The sequence below is a fragment of the Melospiza melodia genome, chromosome 1 (assembly GCF_035770615.1).
Source record: "Melospiza melodia melodia isolate bMelMel2 chromosome 1, bMelMel2.pri, whole genome shotgun sequence".
NCBI classification, from domain to species: domain Eukaryota; kingdom Metazoa; phylum Chordata; class Aves; order Passeriformes; family Passerellidae; genus Melospiza; species Melospiza melodia.
The window spans coordinates 103,491,575-103,512,823 of record NC_086194.1 but is presented as its reverse complement, the minus strand read 5'-3'; positions in this window follow the sequence as shown (position 1 = coordinate 103,512,823).

Sequence of the window (21,249 nt, the reverse complement as noted above, 5' to 3'; positions counted from 1 at the left end):
AAAATAAACTTAATGTGTTAGAAATGCAGTTGTGTCACAAAGACACACTTGGAGCCGAGGACAGAAAGTCTTTGGTAACCATCAGAAAACTGCTGTCTACAAGGGTCAATAGGGAGCCATTTAGTTGGTTCTTTGGAAGTGTATCAGTACAGGTACAGTACATGACAGTTTTTTCTGTGTAGCCCACTGGTCTTTGAGATGAACAGAAACACCGTGTTCCATAAGAATAAAATAAAGCAGGGAAGACTGCGTTCAGTCAGGAACACAGATTTAAGGTAGATCCAGACAGACAGTGATGTTATTGTACACAGGATTTATTCTGACAGAATATAAAAGTAGGGTTGTCCAGGGTCTTTTAGGTACAAGCCAATAGCACAAGTCATGAATTTCTATTAGCATCCCAAAAGCTGTATTGCTAGAAGTCCAGAAAGCTGAGCAATGCTTGTATGCATGTTATGAAAAAGGGCATAATAAAGTAAATGTGTTCAGCAAGTCATTATTTTTACAAAAGCAGACTTTTGCTGACCACGACAAACATCTAGCAATCTGAAGCTGAGCTAATCATTAGGGAGAGCAGAGACAGGAAGTTCAATAAGAAGTGCAAAACACTGAATCAGCATTGAAACTGACTGCATGAACAGCAGTCCTGCTGAGGAGAACCCGGAGACAACAGGGAATGGCAGGCTGAGCTCAAGCTGACAGTGTGGCCCTACTGTAAATAGGGCAGGTTATGGACTGCCCCATGTGAGGATCATGGCAAGCTGACTGAGGGAAGTTCTCAGCTTCCTTCTCTCAGTATTACTGATGAATCCCCATGTATGTGCAGATTGGGGTCCTTAAGTTTAAGAGGGCTGTGGAGAAACTGGAGAGGATCCAGCAGATAAAAGCTAGGATGGCACACAGAACCTATGTGAGGAGCTGGACTTGTGAAGAGGAGATCAGAGGAGTTTGGCTTTCAGAGGGGTGATCGCCCTAAGGCCCTGCAAATGGCAGCTAAAAGCTGATGGTGCCACTCATCTCTGCAGAAGCTCAAGATGGACTTGAGTTGCAGTTTGGGAGGCTTAAGGTGGACATTAGGAAAAGATACATTCAACAGGAAGGTAATGCAGCACTGAAACAGGTTATTCATGGGGCAGCCAGAATCTATGATTCTGGAGGTTTTCCAGACATCTTAAAGTCTGACTTACTAAATCTGCTGCAGCAAGAGCCCTGTTTCAACCAGAAGGTTGGAGTACAGACCCCAAGAATTTCCTGCCAAACAACATTTTTTACAGTTTTAGGATGGTCTCAGGGTTTAAAACCAGCTGGCAACAAAGTACCACACATCCACTTGCTCACTTCCCCAGCAAGATCAGAGAAATAATTGGAAGGACAGAAGTGAGAAAACTCATGGGGTAGAGACTGTTTTAAAGGTAAAGCAAAAGCTATACACACACAAGTCAAGCAAAACAAGGAATTAATTCATCCCCTCCTGTGGTCAGCCAGGTGTTCAGCCATCCCCAGAAAAGCAGGGGATGCTTATACACTGATTCGGGAAGACAAATGCCATCATTCCACATATCTCTCTATTAGTTCTGCTTTCCCCAGCTGTATGTACTGAGCATGATGCCATATGGTCTGCAACATCCCTTTCATCAGCTGTGGCCAGCTATCCTGGCTGTGTCTCCTTCCACCTTCCCATGCACCCCCACCCCTCTCCCAGTACCAGTATAAGAAGCAGAAAAAGCTCTGTGTGAGCCCTGCTCAGCAATAACACAAACATCATATTATCAACCCTGTGCTCACCACAAATCCAAAACACAGCCCCATACCAGCCACTGTGAAGAAAATCAACTCAACCCCAGCCCAAACCAGCACAGATTGTTTTCTTATCCAATCTGCCCTACATCATCTAGTTGTAAGCAGTCTGAAAGCAGGTGGGAAGACTGAAGCCATATCAGCAACACACAAGTTAAAAGGCTTCCTTAAAACTGCAGTAAAGGATTCACAGAGATTGCTTGCAAAGGCATCCAGAGAGAGAGAGTGGAAAACAAATTAAAACTCTGAGAAAAGGCAATCTGAGACAAACAGAACTCAAGCTAAACAGAAGTGTTGAAAGGTATGAGTACTCTAAGCCCATTTTTTTAAGGTTAAAAAGTGAGGTAGTATACTGCAGCATTGAAATAAAAAGTTACATTTCTAATACTATTTGCACAGAGGCGTCACTCCTTTATGAGAACAAACATTGGCACTTAAAAAAACCACAAAGATCCTGCTGAAAAGAAGTAGCTTTCTTCCCTTTCTGCACAAACCTATGAAGCCCCAAATCTTTCCCTGCCTGGGAAAGTCTGGAAAAGAAAAATGAGATAAAAGACTTGATTAATTGGAGAGACCCACTTCAACAGACAGAAGCTTAGTGGGGCAGAGCACCCTGATACCCTTACAGGCTGTGGTGAAGCACTTTCTACTTGCTGAAGTAATGAATTAAAAGTAGAGGAATGGCATAGAATTTAGCAATTTTCTAAAGAAGAGTCTAAAGGTGTTTAAAAAGTCAATGTGCCATTGACTCAAAAGCAGTTCTATTTGAAAGCTGTTTCAGTAGATTATACCTAGGTCATGGGTGCAGAAACTAACATTTCTTGAAGGTTAGTGCTAAAAGTGCAGGGCCGTGATGATAAGGACGTGAAGAGGATCAGAGGGCTGGAGCACTCTCCTACAGGCTGAGAGAGCAGGGGCTGTTCAGCCTGGAGAAGAGAATGCTCCAGAGGGACCTTAGAGCAGATTTTCAGTACTTAAAGGGGGCCTATGAGAAAGATGGGAACAGACTTTTACATGTAGCAGTAGGATGAGAGTCAGTGGCTTTAAACTAGTAGAGGGGAGATTTAGACTAGCTGTAAGGGCGACATTTTGACAGTGAGGATAGTGAGGCAATGGAACAGACTGCCCAGAGAGATGGCAGATGCCCCATCCCTGGAAACAGCCAAGGCCAGGCTTCATGGAGCTTTGAGAAACTTGTTATAGTGGAAGGTATCCCTGCTCATTGCAGGAATGCTGAACTAGATGAGCTCAAAAGATCCCTTCCAACCTAAATCATTCCGTGATGCTGCTCTATGATTAAAATAGCTTTATTCCCAATGTGAGCCACACACTTTTCACAGTAGCACTGCTATTTACTGACATAAGTCAACCAAGACCCTGTGTCTTGGTGCTGAAACAAATCTATCTACAATTACGCAAGGCAAGTCTGCACACTGCAGTCTCTGTGGTTCAGAGGTTGAGTTTACTGCATTTGAATCATTTTCTGTCAACTTAAACAGCTGATTTATGGATCAAATTTAAACTTTTACCTGAATTTGGTTATTGTGCTTATTAATGCATTGCCAGTTTAGTGAAATCATAGTAACTTAGCTTAGTGTGTTCTCAGTTAAGTAAATATTGATGTGTCCAATAGAAGCAAGTTGTACAAAATGAACATTGAGACCTTAAGTAACCTTAGACAAGAAATTTACAACTCAGCTGTCTCTCTGCAGGTTCATTTCCTCTCAGTAGCAATTCAAAAAAGAATTAATCCACTGCAGAATTAGCTTTCTCCAGAAATGCAAATCTTCTTCAGCAGAGCAGCATTTTTTAAGCACTTTTATTGCTCAAGCAATTGGGGGTGACGTCTTCTTGGAAGAGCTTATAGAATTTGTAGAGTGTGAAAGTTACAGCAATGTGCAACCACAGCACAGAGATGAAGATAGATGCAAGAAGACAGGAACCTGAGCTGTATGGAAAGAAGCCAATTTTATACTTCATTACGATTTTAGATATAACCTTTTCAGCCAATGCCTCTGTTCCACATCTGTTATTAAAAATTTGAAGTTGTTCATAATCTTTGTATTTACATTTTTTTTCATGCTTCTGAATCATTACATTCTCTTGAAACACAAGGTTAAAGATACAGGGTCTCATAGTCTGATTACTCACCCTGTTGCAAACAATCTTTTGGCATAATATTTTGAAACCTTAATTAAAAAAAAAAAAAAATGTTTTCTTGCCTTCCAATGTAGAAGAAGAAAAATCATACAGACAAGGACATTTCTGAAGAAGCAGCAGAACAGCTTCTTCCACGGCTACACATACACCAGAAAACAACCTAGACATATATAAATTTGATCTATTCACCTCCTTGAATACTGAAAAGCATTTGCAGTTAGAAATGGAATTATTTTGGGGGTGGACAGGGGTAGGGGGCAACAGGGAAAAAGGAGATGGAAGAAAAATTGCTACAGCAGCAAGATGTTACATTTTTCTAGTTGTTAGACAAGAATTACTTTTATTTTACAGGCCAAAGAGTGATTTTCTAGTCTGCTATTTAAAACACAACTGTAATATTTGAGTTCCTCACAGCCTTGAATATTTTCACACATTCCATCTTCCCAAAGAGAGCACAAGTGACACCAGCCTGATTCCAGAACACGAAACATGGGTAAATTCCCCGAAGTAGTTGAGTAAGTCAAGTAAAACTATCTGATTTCCAGAGCAGGGCTGAGGAGCATGTTTTGAGCTGTATGAGTTCCCTACAGAGAACACAAAGAGACTTAAGGTGCATCCAAATGCTGACTCTAAAGACACAACTCAGACAGACAGCCTGTTGTGAATATTTGCTTCAAGCTAACTTGAACCTATCTCTCTGCTGGTTAACAAGGAGACAGATGGGATTTGCTTGGATGTAAATATGTAAATCCTAAACCTTTTCTTTTAGTCAAATGAATGTTACCTGGAACAGCTACAATCTGCCTAAAGTAAGCTGATGGAGAATATTCAGTACACATGTGACTCTTAAGTCTGAGTTTTCTCTGGAGGCCTCCAGGGCGGGTCTTCAGCTGCTGAAAAGTGTTCCATCATACTTCTGTAATAGTGGGTAGAAAATTTCCCTCACTATTCAGCACTCAGGCTCATTCTTTCTGCTGCCTTAGAGTGCAAGATGGGGACTGTATCTTCTTATCTCCTCAAAAAGTTTCCTAGTCATTAGGCCATGGGCTGTTTGGGACATAGAAGCTGGGAGACAGGGACAAAGAGGAAATGTTTGGATTAGAAGTGCCACATCCTCTCTTTACCTTTTGGCACCATGGGCTGCTTGCAATGGAGCTGCAGACTGCCTGGAAGGCGGCTGGAAGGGAGAACACCAGCACATGCTCTCCTTGCTCTGGATGCTGCCTGAAGCACACAGGGGCCCCTGTGACCCACGGCTGCTCCCCAGCTGCTGCACACAGAACCCCACAAACACACACGGACAGGGAGCCCCACAACCAGGAAAAGAGGAATGGAATTTCAGGGGAAGGCAGGATAGACTGCATTGGTGAGGCACTGGTCATGGCTTTTTCACAAAACCTTTTTGCTATCTCAGGTCTCTTGAAAAAGTAATTAAAATGCTAGCTGGTGCATCTGTAGGTTGCCAGGAACAGAGCTGGATGTGGCTGCTGTGCATGAGGCATGATTGCACCAGCCCCATTCCCTTCACAAAAAAGCCTGCCTGCTCCAGTGGGGAGAGAGTGTTTGGATTTTCGTATGCTTTGTTTTCACAATCAGGCATTAGTCATGCTTAAGGTCCACTAATCTGGTCTTGTGGTTCAAAAAATAGTACAACACTGTGTAGAAGCTATGCAGCATGGGGTTGGGGGTTTTTGTTCAAGTGGCATTACAAAATGGGAAGATAAGACTTGTGTAACAAGCCAGGAAATTTCAAGAACAAATCTATTTGCTCTAAGTTTCTCTCTTGTTTTTACAGTTTCAAAAGATTTTCTTGTAAGACTTATTCATGGCCAGTGCCACATCCTGGGATCCAAATTAAATTCTTCACATATTATTCACTTAGTGAAGAACATAGATGTGTGAAAAGCCCCTAAAAGCAGGTATAACATAGAAAATGAATGCAATAATCCACAAATATTTCAATATGGAGGCTATTATGCAGTTAGCACATAGCAGCTAAATTAGAAGCAGGTAAGCAACAAAAATAATCCCCAAGTTTCATAAACTCATTTGAATGGAAAAGTACAGTTGCAAGAGCATCCAAATTTGAAACATGCTCTGCAGTATCCTTAGCATATGGTGTTTACTAACCCTGCAAGTATTCAGAGCCTTGTTACTGAAGGAGATGGTCTGATGGTGTTATCTGGAATAACCCTCCTCCTCCTCCATTTTAATGCTGGAGACAGTAAACCATTCAGGTATTCAAGGATTTGCATGCATTTTTGGAAACTATAGAACTGACTTCCCTGTTATTATTTAACCAAAGAATCAATACTGGCCACAAGTAGCAGTGAGGCATTAATGCATGATCTTCGTCTTTGTGATATGAAACATCAAAGGGAAAGATAATTAAGAAACAATTTTGACTGAATTGAATACAACTGATTTGCCTAACCTGACTTATGACATGTGGAAGGTGGCTCCTTCTCCACTTTCAGGACAGTTGCAGAACAGGTTTGGTGACCTGATAGCAGGACAGAAGCAGAATGTTGCAACTGTGGAAGCATCCAAGTTGTCCATGCATAAACCACATACTATTGACAGGAAGCAATGGCAGGGGACAGTAGTGGTAGGTTTCCATTTGTGGTGGACAGAAGGCCCCATCTGCCTCCTTGGCTTGCTATCTAGATCGATCCATGGCTTGCCAGGGGCACAGATCCAAGGTGCAGCAGAGGAACTACCACGGAGCTTGGGCTATCACTCCCTGCTGCTGATCCACATGGGTGCCAGTAACACTGCCAGAGGAGATCAGTGGGGTCAGGAGTGCCTACAAGGATCTGAGAGCAAGGATCAGGAATTATAGGCTGGCCAGCCTGCAAAAATCCTGGACCAAGGCTCCTTGGAGCACATTTCTGGGCCTATGCAGAAGAAAGTAATTAGGAAGAATTTTCATGGGTTTACCAAGCACCGGTCACACCTGAACAACCTGATTCCTGTCTATTATAAAATGACTGGACTTGTGGACAAAGAGAGAGCAGTGGACGACTTTCACCTTGTCTTTAGCACTTATTAGCCCTTTTTAAAACACTCTTCCTTCTCTCAACTTAAAACATAAAAATTACAGCCAATAAAGTTCTGTAGTATTTCTACCAGTTGGCACATGGGTCCTAGTAGCTTCTGACCACAGTGAGTTGTCATGGAAGAAGAACTCACACATACAACTATTTGAGTCAACTTATGGCTTTGCCCTGCTGCAGATATAGGGAAGACATTCTCATACTTATTTCCATAAAAAAATGTGGGGGGATAGAATGTAAGAGAATAGTGCAGAAGGTAATCTCACACCTGAGGAGTTGCAGCTGTACTAATCACCAAGGATTAGGAACAGGCCTGCTCCTAATAGGTCACATCTGTGTCCAGTAAGAAGACGAGTGCAGCAAAAGAGTGGGTTAGCTGGGTGATAAGAGATGGAGTTTGTTGGCTGTGCTGTGAAGAAGAAGGAGTCAGTGCTGTGGAGAGATGCCCATGAGAAATCACTGAGAAGATATGGGAACTTTTGCAATATGATGACAACAAAAAACCAATACAGATTTCCATTGTATTGACAGATTTTTCTCCCACATATAAGCAATGGTCCATACCCAGATCTTTGGGTGGAGGTCTGCGGTCCAGCTGAGTGGATATGGGCTGGCAGGGCACCTGGGGTAACGCCATAAATGAGGAGAGGAAAAACAAATAAAGTGCCAACAACAGGACATGAAACTGAAGAGATCAGAGCAGTAGTTGTAGAAGAAACTTTCTGAGCCTCTGTTCACCCTGACAACAACCAGTCACATTTCTGGGATCACCAGCAACATTGCACCTGCTGGTTTAAAGCATTGTCTGGAGACAGAAATCTTTCCTTGCTTTTTGGCTGAGAGCAGGTCCACCTTCCCCTTGTCTTTCCTGTATTTTTCCCATCTGGGTGAGTAAAGGCATTTCATGGAGATCTCCTGACATCTTGACAACCTTCTGTGTCACATGCCATCAATGCTTATTACTCTTCTTGACCTCCACCACTGCTTTTGAGGTCTTCCCTTTCTAGGCAAACCCATCCAAAGCCTTCTGCTGCAGTTCTCTGTAGGTGATGCAACACGCTCATCCCTGGAGGGCACTAAAGCCACTCCACTCTGCCCACAGGCACACTCACGTGGGTCTGAACAGACCATTCCTGTTTCTGTCAAGTAGCTTCTTCCAGAAACAGCCCCAAACTTCGGGGTGCTTTCTGACAGCAGTACGATGCTGGATGTCGGAATAGGACACAGGTATTTGCTTTCTGTGTGAGAAGACCTATGCCTTCATCAGCATATGAAAAATATTCCCTCATCTGGGGCAAAACCTCCACAGCTGTCCAACTCTTAAAGACAACAGCAGGAACACAACCACAGAACAGACCTCTCCCCATGCTGGCAGCCCATCCACACCTTTGCCTTTTAGCTCTACCACCTCTCTATGTTGATGCTGACCTATTTCTCTATCAGCTTTTTTCTGTAATAATTACATCTAGACCAATAATAATTCCTGAATGAGAGTTAAGATTTTACTTTTGCTAACAGTAACTTCTTGGCCTTTATATACAAGGTGTGCTTCCTCTTTGCACGTAGACTTGAACACAACATCACATGAGTGGGTTTGAATCTGCCTGTACTGAGAACCTCCACTGATAGCTTTTGATCTGGGATCTTTACCAGTTTCCATTGCAATCACAGATATTTGTCTGTGTGTTGCTTGTTACATGTTTATATTTTTGCTTGTGTATTTGCTTGTCTGTACATAATATTCCTTGCTTGGATTGTTTTACTGTTTCTATACACATTTAATTACAATGCTTACGATTATAATCCACATTTGGCTTCTATCACAAAGCAGAGACATGCTCCCAGCAAATTATTATTCACAACAAAACTGGTGAATGTCACAAAGATGAGCTAGGGATTCATAAAGTTACATGTATTTGGTAGTAAAATAAGTTACTGTGTTCCATTCAATGATTTCTACAGCTAAAGCCTATGGTATCTCCTGTGCATGCTGACTTATATAGTGAAAGTGTAATTAAATAGGTGATCATTGGAGCTACAGCTGCTCTTTAAGCTTCTTAGTATTCAAGTAAAAGTAAGAATGAGTTATTTCATTAGAAGGAGGGAAACAAATAATTCCCACCTGTATTCTGGTTTGCAAGGTTAGTAGCACTGCATTTGTGTTAAGCATGAACATATATATCACCTTGGCTTCTCTTTGTTTCAGAAGTGGAACTGGTCTGGGAGTACTCAGATGACCTTCTGAGAAGGGCAAAGTGCAGGAAGGAAGAAGTGGTATTAATAATTCTACCAAGGCAAGGAGTTATGCACTCAAGTGTTGTCCAGTTACCCCTCCTGGTGCCTAAATTCAAATTTTAAATTCTCAGAAGTTCTATTTTGCTTGATGCCTGAGCCATAAAAAATCTGGCTAGAAGTGTCAATGTTTACATGCTAACAATTCCCATTCTTTCAAGTCCTGTAGGGGATGGTCTCACCCAGTACACAGACAGGAGCTAGGGAGGACAGAGAACACAGTGAGTAGAGAAAGCAGTTCTGTCATCTCTTTTATAAAAGAGCCCTGAGGTTGACATCAGAGACAATGCTGCAGAGACAGTGTTTCTCTGTCTGTGGAAATCAGAATCTAAAGCTCTTTTTGAACACTCACTCCATGAAACTTCATTGCAGTTTCTCAAGTGGCACTTCACAGGCTAATTTGAACTGCAAGGAGCCAACAAGTACCCTGCTGATAGCAGGAGTCTTTCCTTGCACCAAACTTCACAGGATGTGATAAATGTGTGAGTGAGGGAAGGGCCAGAAATCACTTTTAGGCTTTTGCAGTAAGACTAGAGTAAGCAGAACTGGCTTAATACTGCTCAGTCCTTGCTCCCTCAATCCAACCCTTTGCACGTGCATATTCACCTTCCTTTAATCTGTCAGACCTTACCCCACAAATAAAGGGTTGGAACATTCTTGATACCAGGAAGTCTGAGATGAAAAGCCCTCAGCATCCCAATCTGTCCTACTTTGTATGGAATAATTATTGATTATTGAATCAGAGACTTATGGCAACTATAGATCAAGTTTTAGAGCACTTGCCTAGAAGCAGCTGAATACCCAATGTGACAGTGATATATTCAAAAAACAAGGACAGTAACCCTTTCAAATTAAAGTAGTGAAAACCAATACAAAACCCTATGAGAAAGGTGGTATTAATTAAAAAAAATATTCTCCACCCATCCTATCATCCTTTGCTCAGTTTTACTCATATAAACACATACACTGGTACTATGGTATGGATCAATTTTGCTTAACATGAAGAATGAGATATGCCAGCCACTGAATCCCTGCCATGTTTTCTGAAATCTTTTTGCTGGTAGCTGTATTGGGCCACTTATTTTGCAACCCTCAGGAGTCGCCAGTTCCTGAAGCAAAATCTTTTGCCTCAGGAATTCACTTACATACAACAGCCTTCAAAAATGTTTGGCAAGGCAGCTGCCCATTTTCTGTTATTTCCTCATTTGGGGTGTCTTGTGGCTGCAGCCTGTCTTCCTGCTGGAATTCCAGGATGAGAGGGACACAACCCATATGGTATAGCCATGCAGCCATTCCCTTGTTGCCAGAGTGCCGGTCTTCCACTGCTGAGGCAGCTGTCCTGCTGCCTTGCTGCAAGCAGCACCTTCCTCAGCTGCTACAGATTTTATTTCTAAATATTTTATTATATTTTATTTATGCCACTGGCCATTGATGCTAGCCATTCTCCCAACCAGTGCTCTAGTGCTTTTTGGGGTGCTTTCATGTAGATCAGTTTCTGTTCATGCTGTCATGTCAGTCTGTGTATCTCTGTTCTTTTCCTCCAGCCTGAGTGAAGACATGACAGACTTTGAGAGCAGGGCTTAAAGCATGTGCCTTGCCTCAACGTCTCTTATGAGCTGGAGAAACTCTAAAGGTGCTGGGCTTTCTTCTGTCTTATCTGTAGGCATCAGAATGCATGGGGAGAATGAGTATATTCTTATTAAGTCTTCCAGAGACACTAATTTAAACAAGAACAGCGGTCTATACATGCAGAAATACTCCTCCCAGCTATGGAACCAGACCAGAGATGTCAAGTGTAGAAATTCTCCTTCTGGAAGAATTCCCTGTGGAAAGAGGAATCAAATATCAAATTAAATGTCAATAGTTTGCCATCATCTCCCCCTTTTTGCTCAGCTGCTTAAGCCTTAATGAAATACAAGAAAAAAAATTCAACACAGAACAAAGCTCATAAATTCAAATAAATTGTTATAACAACTCACAGACAAAATTCTTATTTTTCAAAACTCATTTCAAAACCTCATATATGGAGAGGCAGTCCTTCATCTCAAGTCTTTGAGAGACCATTGAAAGACAATACAGATGTGAGGTTTTGAATTCCTAAAGCCAATCTCTCCTGATATACTTTATTTTTAAGGTTTGATAAACGTACACAGAGCTATAGAATTGCATATGCAAGAATAACAGTAGTTCCTGCTGGAACTATGCACTACGCTTATCTCCATGGCAGCCAAGCAATTAAGAAAAGACTAAGCAAACATCTACTGCTGCATATTTCTTTCCCTCAGCCCTCTTCCTGTTTTTTGTTATTAGTCAGCAATATGTACTATGATGTTTGGATCAGAAACATCAAGGTTAAAAGAACAGTTACTGAACAGGGCAAAACATTTTATACCCAGCCCTTCAAAGTTCTGCTCCTGCTGGAGGTATTCAGCCTGATCCTGTCCCACCTGGAATGAGGAGGGACTAAGGAATGAGTGCTGTAACAACTGGGTATCAGCTATCAGCTCCTCCCAGAAGCAGCTCTGCCAAGTCTTCCACTTCACATTGGCAATTCATTGGCACCACCCAGCCATAATCTCCTTTCCCTCATCACACAGGGATGTCTACACCTTGTGCTGTCCTATTGTTGGCACTGTGAATCTTTGTGAATCCATGGCCCCTTCTCTGGCTGCTGACACAGACTTCTCCACACAAGCACGGGCTAGAGAGTGAGACTGCACAGGAAAAATAGAATAAAGAATATTTTAGGAAGAAGGTAAGAGAAACTGCAGTTGAAGCAGGACTTGATCAGACAGCCATATCAACCAGCAGCTTGCTTATATATGGTTGTGCTCATCTATCCACACTTTTCTCCATTTTCCATGCTTCTGATTCCTGCCTCCACCTTGATATCTTTTTCCCACCTTTGTCTCCTAAATAAACAACTGTAGTAACTTTTTCCCCATTGGTTCCAGTTTTGCTACATCCATAATCACATTTGGCATTTCTGATACCTTTAGCTATTACATCTCAACCTTACAAGACACAGAACCATTAAGGTTGAAAAAGACCTCTATGATCATCCAGTCCAACTGTTAACCCAGCACTGTCAAATCGACATCTAAATCATGTCCCCAAGTGCCACATTTACACATTTTTAAATACCTTCATGGACAGTGACTCTACCATTTCCCTGGGCAGCCTGTTCCACTGCTTGACAACTCTTTCTGTGAAGAAGTTTTCCCAAACCCTTGCAAGGTTTAATTGATATGGTAACACGGACACTGAGGGTTTTTTCCCAAGATTGCACTCCCCAAAAAGACACCAGTATTGGCTTCCAGTTCTCTTACAGTTACCTGGGAAGCTTGTCCTTCTCTCACACAGTTCCCCATAACCAGCTGTGAAATCCAGCCGTTTTTCATGGTGTTACACTGTAATGTTTTCCAGCTGCTCACTTTGCTGTTTGTTATCTTTGGCAGTTTCTCTTGTTATGTTCCCTATTTTATCATGTTCTGTTCCATTACCTAAGCCTCACCATGGGGCCTCATAGTCATCCTCATAATGTATTTCAGTGGGGAAAGCAATCCATAATGTGTCCCGGTGCAGAAATCACAGAAAAATACAAATAACTTGTCCCATAGATGGAATCACAATAAACATGATTGGAAAGGATTTCTGGAAGTCATCCAGGTGAGTCTTGAGAATTGCCAAGGCAGGAAATCCACCACCTTTTTGGTCAACCTGTTTCAGTGCTTAACTGCTCTCACCATGGAAGAATTCCTCTTTTACATGTCACTGGCAGTTCTATTGCTCTGTCTTGCTGCTGAAAAATTTTCCTCTTGTCATTCCACTGCGCACATCTGATCCAAGTCTGGTGCACAGTTCTCTTTTACAGCATGAAAGGAAAGTTTTTCCCATATCCTATGAAGCCCACTTTTCTGCTTATCCTATCGCAACAGCAACATGTGTGGTTCAGGACAAAGAAGAGGCTAAAAAAAATCAAAATTAACCAAATTACTTCATGAAAACAAAAGTCAGCTGCCTTCCCTCATAAATGGTTCAAAGGCCACAGCACAGTTTTCAATTCTGTGGAATCACTTTCCCTAAATCAAGGCTACCTCTCGTACAGAGAGAAAAGGAAGATGAGAGCCTTGGGTTTAGAGTAGAATAGGCAGGGAAGCTATTCCAAAGCTTTAAATGAAAGATACTGTCAGAAATTCAGAAAAGGAACTCTATACCTGGCTAAGGATGTTAGTATTGTCTGAGTTGCTAAGCAACTGCATAAGTTATTAATTTCAACATTAGGCAAATTCTGTTAGTTCAATAATGAATTAAAGTCTGCTTTTTATTATTTAGAAGAAACCAAAATTTTCTTTGTAGTGATAGAATACTTCTCAATCTTTCACTTTACAGCAGCTTGCCACTAACATATAAAACTCATACAATTGTTAAAAAATACAAAATTCTGAATCCAAATGTGGATACCCCGATAGAAGCAGACTTCTTTCCCCACTTTTTCCCCTTTCCTTGAGATGTTTTAATGTCACCAAACCTGAAGTTGATCTCTATCACTCAAGTCCTTCTATTTTTTTGTATCTGCATCTCTGTCAGCTTATGGCAGAAAGATGTATTATAGTAATCAGTGTTCTGCTGAAGGTACAGCATCTTTTTTGATGCTTATAAGATTTATGAGCTGAAACAAGCCCTAGTCAGCATAGATGTTAACTACTTCCAAAAATGCTGTTGAAATCATCCCTGAGTACATTTTTTTTTTTTTTTTACTCTTTTTTTTTTGTGCTGAAATAGTGCCAAAGCAAATTCAGACATTTTGGTTGCTGTACCATCTCATGGTAAAGAAAAAAATTAATTGACATGAAAAAAGAGAAAGCCACACAGGAGAAGATGTGAAATCATTAAATAGATCAGCAGCTTAATACATTTGCAGATGTAAGTATTTACTTGTGAGCTTTTGTGATTTGTACCGGGTAAGAAATTCATACCACATACCTAGAAGTAACACATAGACCATTGCATAATTTCTCATCAGTTAGAAAAATTCTGCTTTTGATTGTACCATGATGGGCCAAATGATAATTGTCACCTGGTGAAAGCTGGGGAGGTTTTACAGTTCTCAACAGACCAATTTACACTGGTCAAGCACCTGATTCATCCTTCTTCCTCCTCTCCTGGCACTTCCTTATTGCTTCTTTGGGGAAGGAAGGTAATTTCACATTTGCAGTCTATCTAGGAATTTGTTTATTTTTAAATAAGGAAAAGTTTCTCCTGGGCGTTATTTGAGGGTGAACAATAGCCTCAGAACTTAATTCAAAAAGCAGCTCTTAAGCACACAGTTGCATCATGAATATTTATCTGGCCGCGTGCAAAACTCTGAATATCTTGGCTCCACTGCTCTCCTTCTGCATGAGACCCCCCTTTGTCGGGCAAACGCTGCCATCGCAACCAAGGGCAGCAGAAGGCGAGGGGGCTGGCAGGCAGGGAGAGAAAGCAGGTTGGGTTTTCAGGCTAATTACAAGGTTTTGTGTTCTGGGTCACCTTGTAAATGATATACGACGCTCAGAAAGCTGCAGCCAAAGCTGCTCGGCAGAAAGCGGAGCACACGCACAAAGGTTCTGCTGGTGTTTAGCCTTTCTTGAACACAACCTGCAATTTTCATGGTGAGCAATTACAATGGCTCTAGAAAATTGGTTCCTAGGGCATCTTGCTAAATAGGCAAAAGTTGTTTTTATATGCCAGGCTGTAAAACCGTTCACTCTGGGTCTGGTGAGTGATCTGTATCAATAGACTTCTTTCCTCAGAATTCTTTTGACACACTTGCTAAAATGCATTAAAATTAATTTTAACACAGCCTCAACGAAACAGATTTGAGCAGCTTTGCAAGCTAATGCTGCTTCAAAACATTTTGTCATATTGATCAGTTTAGCACTCCTTCAGTTTAAGGCTGGCATGGTTTCTGATTATCTGCACTGCACATGTAAAACATTTCTAGGCTATCTGAGGAACAGATCTGAAGGCAGCTGGAGTCTGATTTCTACATCTCCTCTGCCTGTAGTCTGTGCTTATGCTTTTCATTCACCTTATAATTCTACAACTTGAACTACATTTGCCAAAGGAATATTGTGAAAATTAGTATTTTCACTGTTTTTTGGTGGTGCCTCACCCCCACTCCTGCTATTTTCTGGATGACAGTGGGCCGGTTGTTTATTTACACAGTAGGGTTCTGTTTTCAAATGCTGCTTCACATAAAAGAGCACCATAAAGGGCACTTTCACTCCTAAAACACTGTACAGGGTGTATACAGACAGGCCATACCAGGGCTGATGCCTGACACAGGGAATGGATGTTGTGGGGACACTTTGGGGGCCCCTCAGGTAATTGCAGCTTAACACACCTGCACACTGCACCTCAGCTTACCTGTGCAGCTCTGCAAGGAAAGGACTTTGCTGATGAATATTTGCAGCCCTGGGGCTTTTTAAAAGCTGTGTAGATGCGGCACTTAGGGTGTGGTTTAATGTTGGACTTGGCAGCGCTGGCTTAATGGTTGGACTCAATGGCATTAAAGGCCTTTTCCAATCTGAACAATTCTATGACAGTGTTTATCTGAGGTGTTGATGAGAACATCAGGATGGACTTCTGTCCCTCACTATTCCCAGTCTGCCCCTCACAGCCTATTCCCAGCACACCACTAACAAAACTTACTCTCTTAGGGTGTTGGCTTTGTTCCTGTCTGCCGTGAGCAACACGGATAAGTCACAGAGAAAAAACAGAGAGAAAAACAAGGGATACAATGAGTCATCACTTTGATAGCTCAGATCAGGCACATAACTGCTAGAGCTTGCTCATAAATTTGGGGTCACAAGGTTTAGTTTACATCAGAGCCATCATGGCTAAAACCTACTTTTGGGCTCTGCCTGCTTTTTAGTGAAAGATTTTAGCCTAGCTTAACTTTTATAACTAAGACAAAAAATGAAACCTTATGTTCTCCAATTATAAGAATTTCTCATGGATGTAGTAGGGCTGGTAAGATGATCTTGTCTCTACTAGCCTTATACATAAGCATTTTATTAAGTCCTTTATCTTCTTTTGAATTCCCTGGGTTTAATATTTACAGTAACACTCTGGTTTTGCGCTTTTTTTTTTTTTTTATTTTAGTTGCAGTAATACTCAAGGTTGCTGTTGTATAAGAGCTTCAACTGTATAAAAAATCCAGTCAATTTTGCATATTCTCTCAGCAACAATAGGACAGCATCTTCCTTTAAAATACGTCAGTCCTTTGAAATTAGCAAGCAATTTGTTGGTCAGTGCACCTAAACACTAAAGAAGCAGTAAATCAATCCCTGCCCTTGGGTCCCTGGGTTCCACAGTAATTGCAAAAGATGCAAAATTAAACAAGATTTTCATTCTAGTGAGCAGAGTCAATTCAGACCAATGGAAGAATGGGAGAATATTGTCTATTCCTCAGGCAAATCTAAATTGCTCATCCTGCCCTTATTAGGGCTGCCTCAGGACTGTTGCAAAGACAGCTACTATAAAAATGGACCAGAATAGCCTTTTGCCTCATCATCACATCTCCCCAAATACTGCTGCCTCTGCAATACTTTTTTCTGTTGCTATTCCCAGGAGATAATCCAGCTTCAATAATTTGCAGCAATTTATAATTATTGATGAGTCTTCAGGTTGCCTTCTTTGAAGGGAATATATACCCATTAACCATGTATTTGATTATTAGGACCCACTTCAACCCCCTCTTATTCTACTGACAACTGGACAAAATAGTGTGGAAATTGTTCTGCAGTTTTCTAGCTCTGCAGTTTACCAGATCACTTAGAGAAAACAGACCAGGAAAATTGCTCTAATTCCTTTCAATTTTTAATAGCTCTCTTGTGCTGGGGCTTTAATCTGTATGAAATTGCTAAAGCACTGAGTAAATAAAGCAGCTGTTACAGCTCATGGAGCTGCAATATGGCCATGGCATCCTGGAGAATGTTCAATACTACTACACATAGTACATATAGTCACTTATAAAAATATAAGTTAGTAGAGAATATAGAATTATAGTTAAAAAAAGGACTCCTGGATTTTTACATGAGAAAATGTCAGTACTGTATGATATGCACATTGTGGTGTGGGATCATTACAACCTGACAGATGCACAATTCCAGTGCATACCTGTATATTTAAATACCATTTTTATATCTGTTTACACATAATCGCTAACATGTGTCTGTGGCTGGTTAAATGATTGTACAACTGCAGGCTATGATAGTTTGAACTTTTACATATTCATTTAAATGTGTCTGTATTTACTTGACCAGCCCCAGAGTGCAGATAAGAAGATAAGAAAAGGAAATGCCAAAGCTGTGAGACAGAAATTCTTTTTTTCTGTACTTTTAAAAATGCATCTGATGTAGTTCCCAGATGGCTTATAGGGGTCAGTTAACAGGCTACAATATTAAAACTCAGTCTATTAAGCTGTTTTGAAATTAATGTTATATCAGTGGCAAGAGGTCTTAGGCACAGCAATATGGTTTTATGCTAGAGGATCTTTGTGCAAAGGAGAATGTCTCCATAACTCCCAGTTTAATATTTACTCTCAAAAAGCACATGTACCTGATCCAGCAAATGCACGTGGGGCTGAGGTCCTTTTCCTTTGCCATCATTTAGAAAAGAGGATTTCTAAACATTCTATCAGTGTTGACAAATCCTTTGAAAAAAATACTGGAGGGTTTTATATGTGAATCAAAATTGACATATACTTTATGCAAATGTTTGCTTAAAAGCTGTGTACGTTGTCTTTGCCATAAATGGCATGGCTCTGATAAATACAGCTGATAAATACAGTGTGTGCAGATACCTTTGTAGGTCAGGAATCTGACTTGCCAACTAAATTTGTAATCCTGAAATAAGGAAGAACACTTCAATCATAGAGAAACAGCAAATGCAAGATTAATATATAAGGAAAGTATGTATTAGAAATAAGCTAACACAGCTTTTGGTGCAGGGAAGGCATTACATACATACAGGGAGGGCTGTTGGAGCTGCCTAACAGTGTGTGTGAATGCCAGACATCAAAGATGCATAGACAGGCTCTGTTTGATTCCTGATGGTCTTCAGCAAGATAACTTATAAAGAATCTTAGAGCATCTCAGGTTTTAAAAAGACTGAAGTAAATACTGGAAACAGTTCAGAGAAGAGTGGCAAGTATGATCTGAAGCACACAAAGGTTTCTGTATGCACAACAGCTAAACAGAGTAGCCTGAAACCTGGAAAAAATATGATTGGGAAGGGAATATTGCAGTATTCTATACAACCACAAGGGAAGAGAAGGAAATGTGTTCTCCATACATCTTCCAATGCAAGCACTAAGAATTAAATTGGTGGATAACTGAATCAAAACAAATGAAAGTAGACTTCTTCACATAATGCAAATATGAACCACGGAACGCCTTACTCTGAGATTTTGTAGATGTTGCAGTTTAAAGGCATTCAGAGGGCAGCCCAAAAAATTCATGGAGGAAAATTTGAGACTTATAAAGCTCAAAGGTAATATACATCAAGATGATGATGTCACAGAATCATAGAATTGTTAAGGTTGGAAAAGACCCTCAAGATCATTGATCCCAACCATTAACCCAGCACTGCTAAGTTCACCACAAAACCACATTCCCAAGTGCTGCATCCTAAATCAGTGGAGATAGGGAAGCATAGCCAGTCAGTCAGCTGTGCACTGCTACATTGTTCTGAGGCACAATTTTCTCTGCCTGCAAATCCTCTCTTCACATGCCTGTGATGTTTCCTTAGGCTGTTTGTGCTCCTCAGATAATGATATAAGGTAACAGCAACACCAATATTTGCATGGCAAGCTTTATAACTGATTCTATGATAAATTTTGAAGCCAAAAAGATGAGACAAAAAAAGAGGAAATTACTTCCTTTCTTTTGCTTTCACCATGCTCTCAGAGAGTTACAACAAGTACTCCATGGAGTTCTTTCCCCTCCACTCAAATCTAAGTAGAGCACCTAAGCTGAGCAGCAAGTTAGACTTTTCTTGGAATCATAATGCTCTGCAATGATGAGTATCAGTCTCTAGAGATGACAGAGATTATGTGTCACCTGCAGAGCAACTTTAGGAAGTCCATTTATATAAAAGCAGAAAGTCTCTCCAAGGAAACAGTGTACCTGTGAAGCTATGTGCCTTCTGCAGTGTGCTGCATAAGAGAAGAAATTCCCAGGCTGGGTAAAAAGCAATGTCACATCCTTTATGCCTAAGGTCTCTGAAAGAAGAAATGTTGTTGGGTTTCTTTCACACACTTCTCGTAAACAGGATGTGCTGTATCACTGAATCCATCTTTTGTTTTATTGAGTAGCAGATGCCTATTCAATTATTCATTTAAGTATTGTAACCTAATAAGTGATGACTGCAAATTTTATTAAATAATCTTAGACCGAGTGACATCTGGTGTTTGATGAGAGATCTATTCAAAGCCATTTTTATCTGCTGGAACTTCTTGGGTCTTATGCTTTGACCAAATCAGAGAATGTCTCAAAAAAGTATAGGTCAAATGTAATAAAATATTAGGTAATCGTCTATTATTGAAAATGTAGTAATACTTTAAAACAAATAAGCCTGAAAATGAAATTTCTTATATATTTAAATTTAAATCTCTTACTTTAGCAGTGTGTTTCTAAGGTGACTCAGGGTAAAATATTTTCTCTACAAAAAAATGGGACCTACCAGTGATTTCAGAGACAATCACAAGTTTCTGTTTGTTTACTGACAAGGACTAAATTTCCATGATGGTACAGAAGTGGCTTGGTATATGCCACTACATTTATATAGACACAAGAATTTTGAAACCCTAGTAACACTCCAAAGAAAAGTTTATGAATGTCAACCATTAGCATGTTGGGTTTTTTGCTGCAGAAATGATATAAATATTACCCAAGTAACTTGTTAAATAATGCAGCATGATACTAATTTGAAGTACCTTTTCCCAGATTATATATAAAAGCAGCTTTGTCTTCCTTTGAGGAATATTTGGAAAAATTTGTCTAACGTTATGAAATTGCAAACAGTAAGTGAAGTAGATTCAGGTCAGGCCTGTAGGAAAAGAAATTTTAAGTGCCATTCCTTAGCACATGAAGGGACTTTTCTTCCATGAGAGGAGAAAGAATTGTTTTGGAAATTTTCATACTGTGCAGAAAGATGTTTCATTTTTACTGTATGCATTACATCTTGTTGAGACTAAATACAATCTAGTTCTCAGTATGAAATATGTCACAATACAAAAAATACAGATTCCTGACTTAAGATAATTGTAAGAGCTGTTACAGAAGCATCCTTTATTGTGTGCTCACTTCTCCATTACTTTAATTAAGAAAATATACAGAAGGATCTTAAGCATATGGAAGTAATTGAAATACATGCAGCAAGCAGAGTTTTCTCAGAGCAGGGCAGATATTCGTGTCACCTTGGCTCTCTGCTCTGCAGAGCTGGAAGGACATCTGGCACTTGCCCAGAAATGCTGCAGCTATTAATCATGGTAGAGTAAGAAATGACTTTGTGTTGAAACATGAGTATCCAGAAATATTCTTGGCAGGGATATTTCTCTATTATGAACTTGCTGTTAAGCTGAGTGTTTGGAACACTTCTTACAGGTTTTTAAGTCTTTGTTTATAGAATTCACCTTTTAAATACAGTTATTAAGCAAGGTTTCAGTAAAACTACAAGTTCAGTGAGTAGTTTCTAAGTGATCTAGTTAAAATCTCAAAGATCACTTAGGGCAAAAAGAAGTGGATTGCAGGGTTTATCTGCTCTATTTCTGCGATCAGAGATGAGATTATAGAGTACCTGGGGTAACTGTTAGAATCACACAATAAGCACTTTCAATCACTTAGGAACTGCAGTCATCAAGAAAGCAATTTATAAAAACATCACAATATGAAAT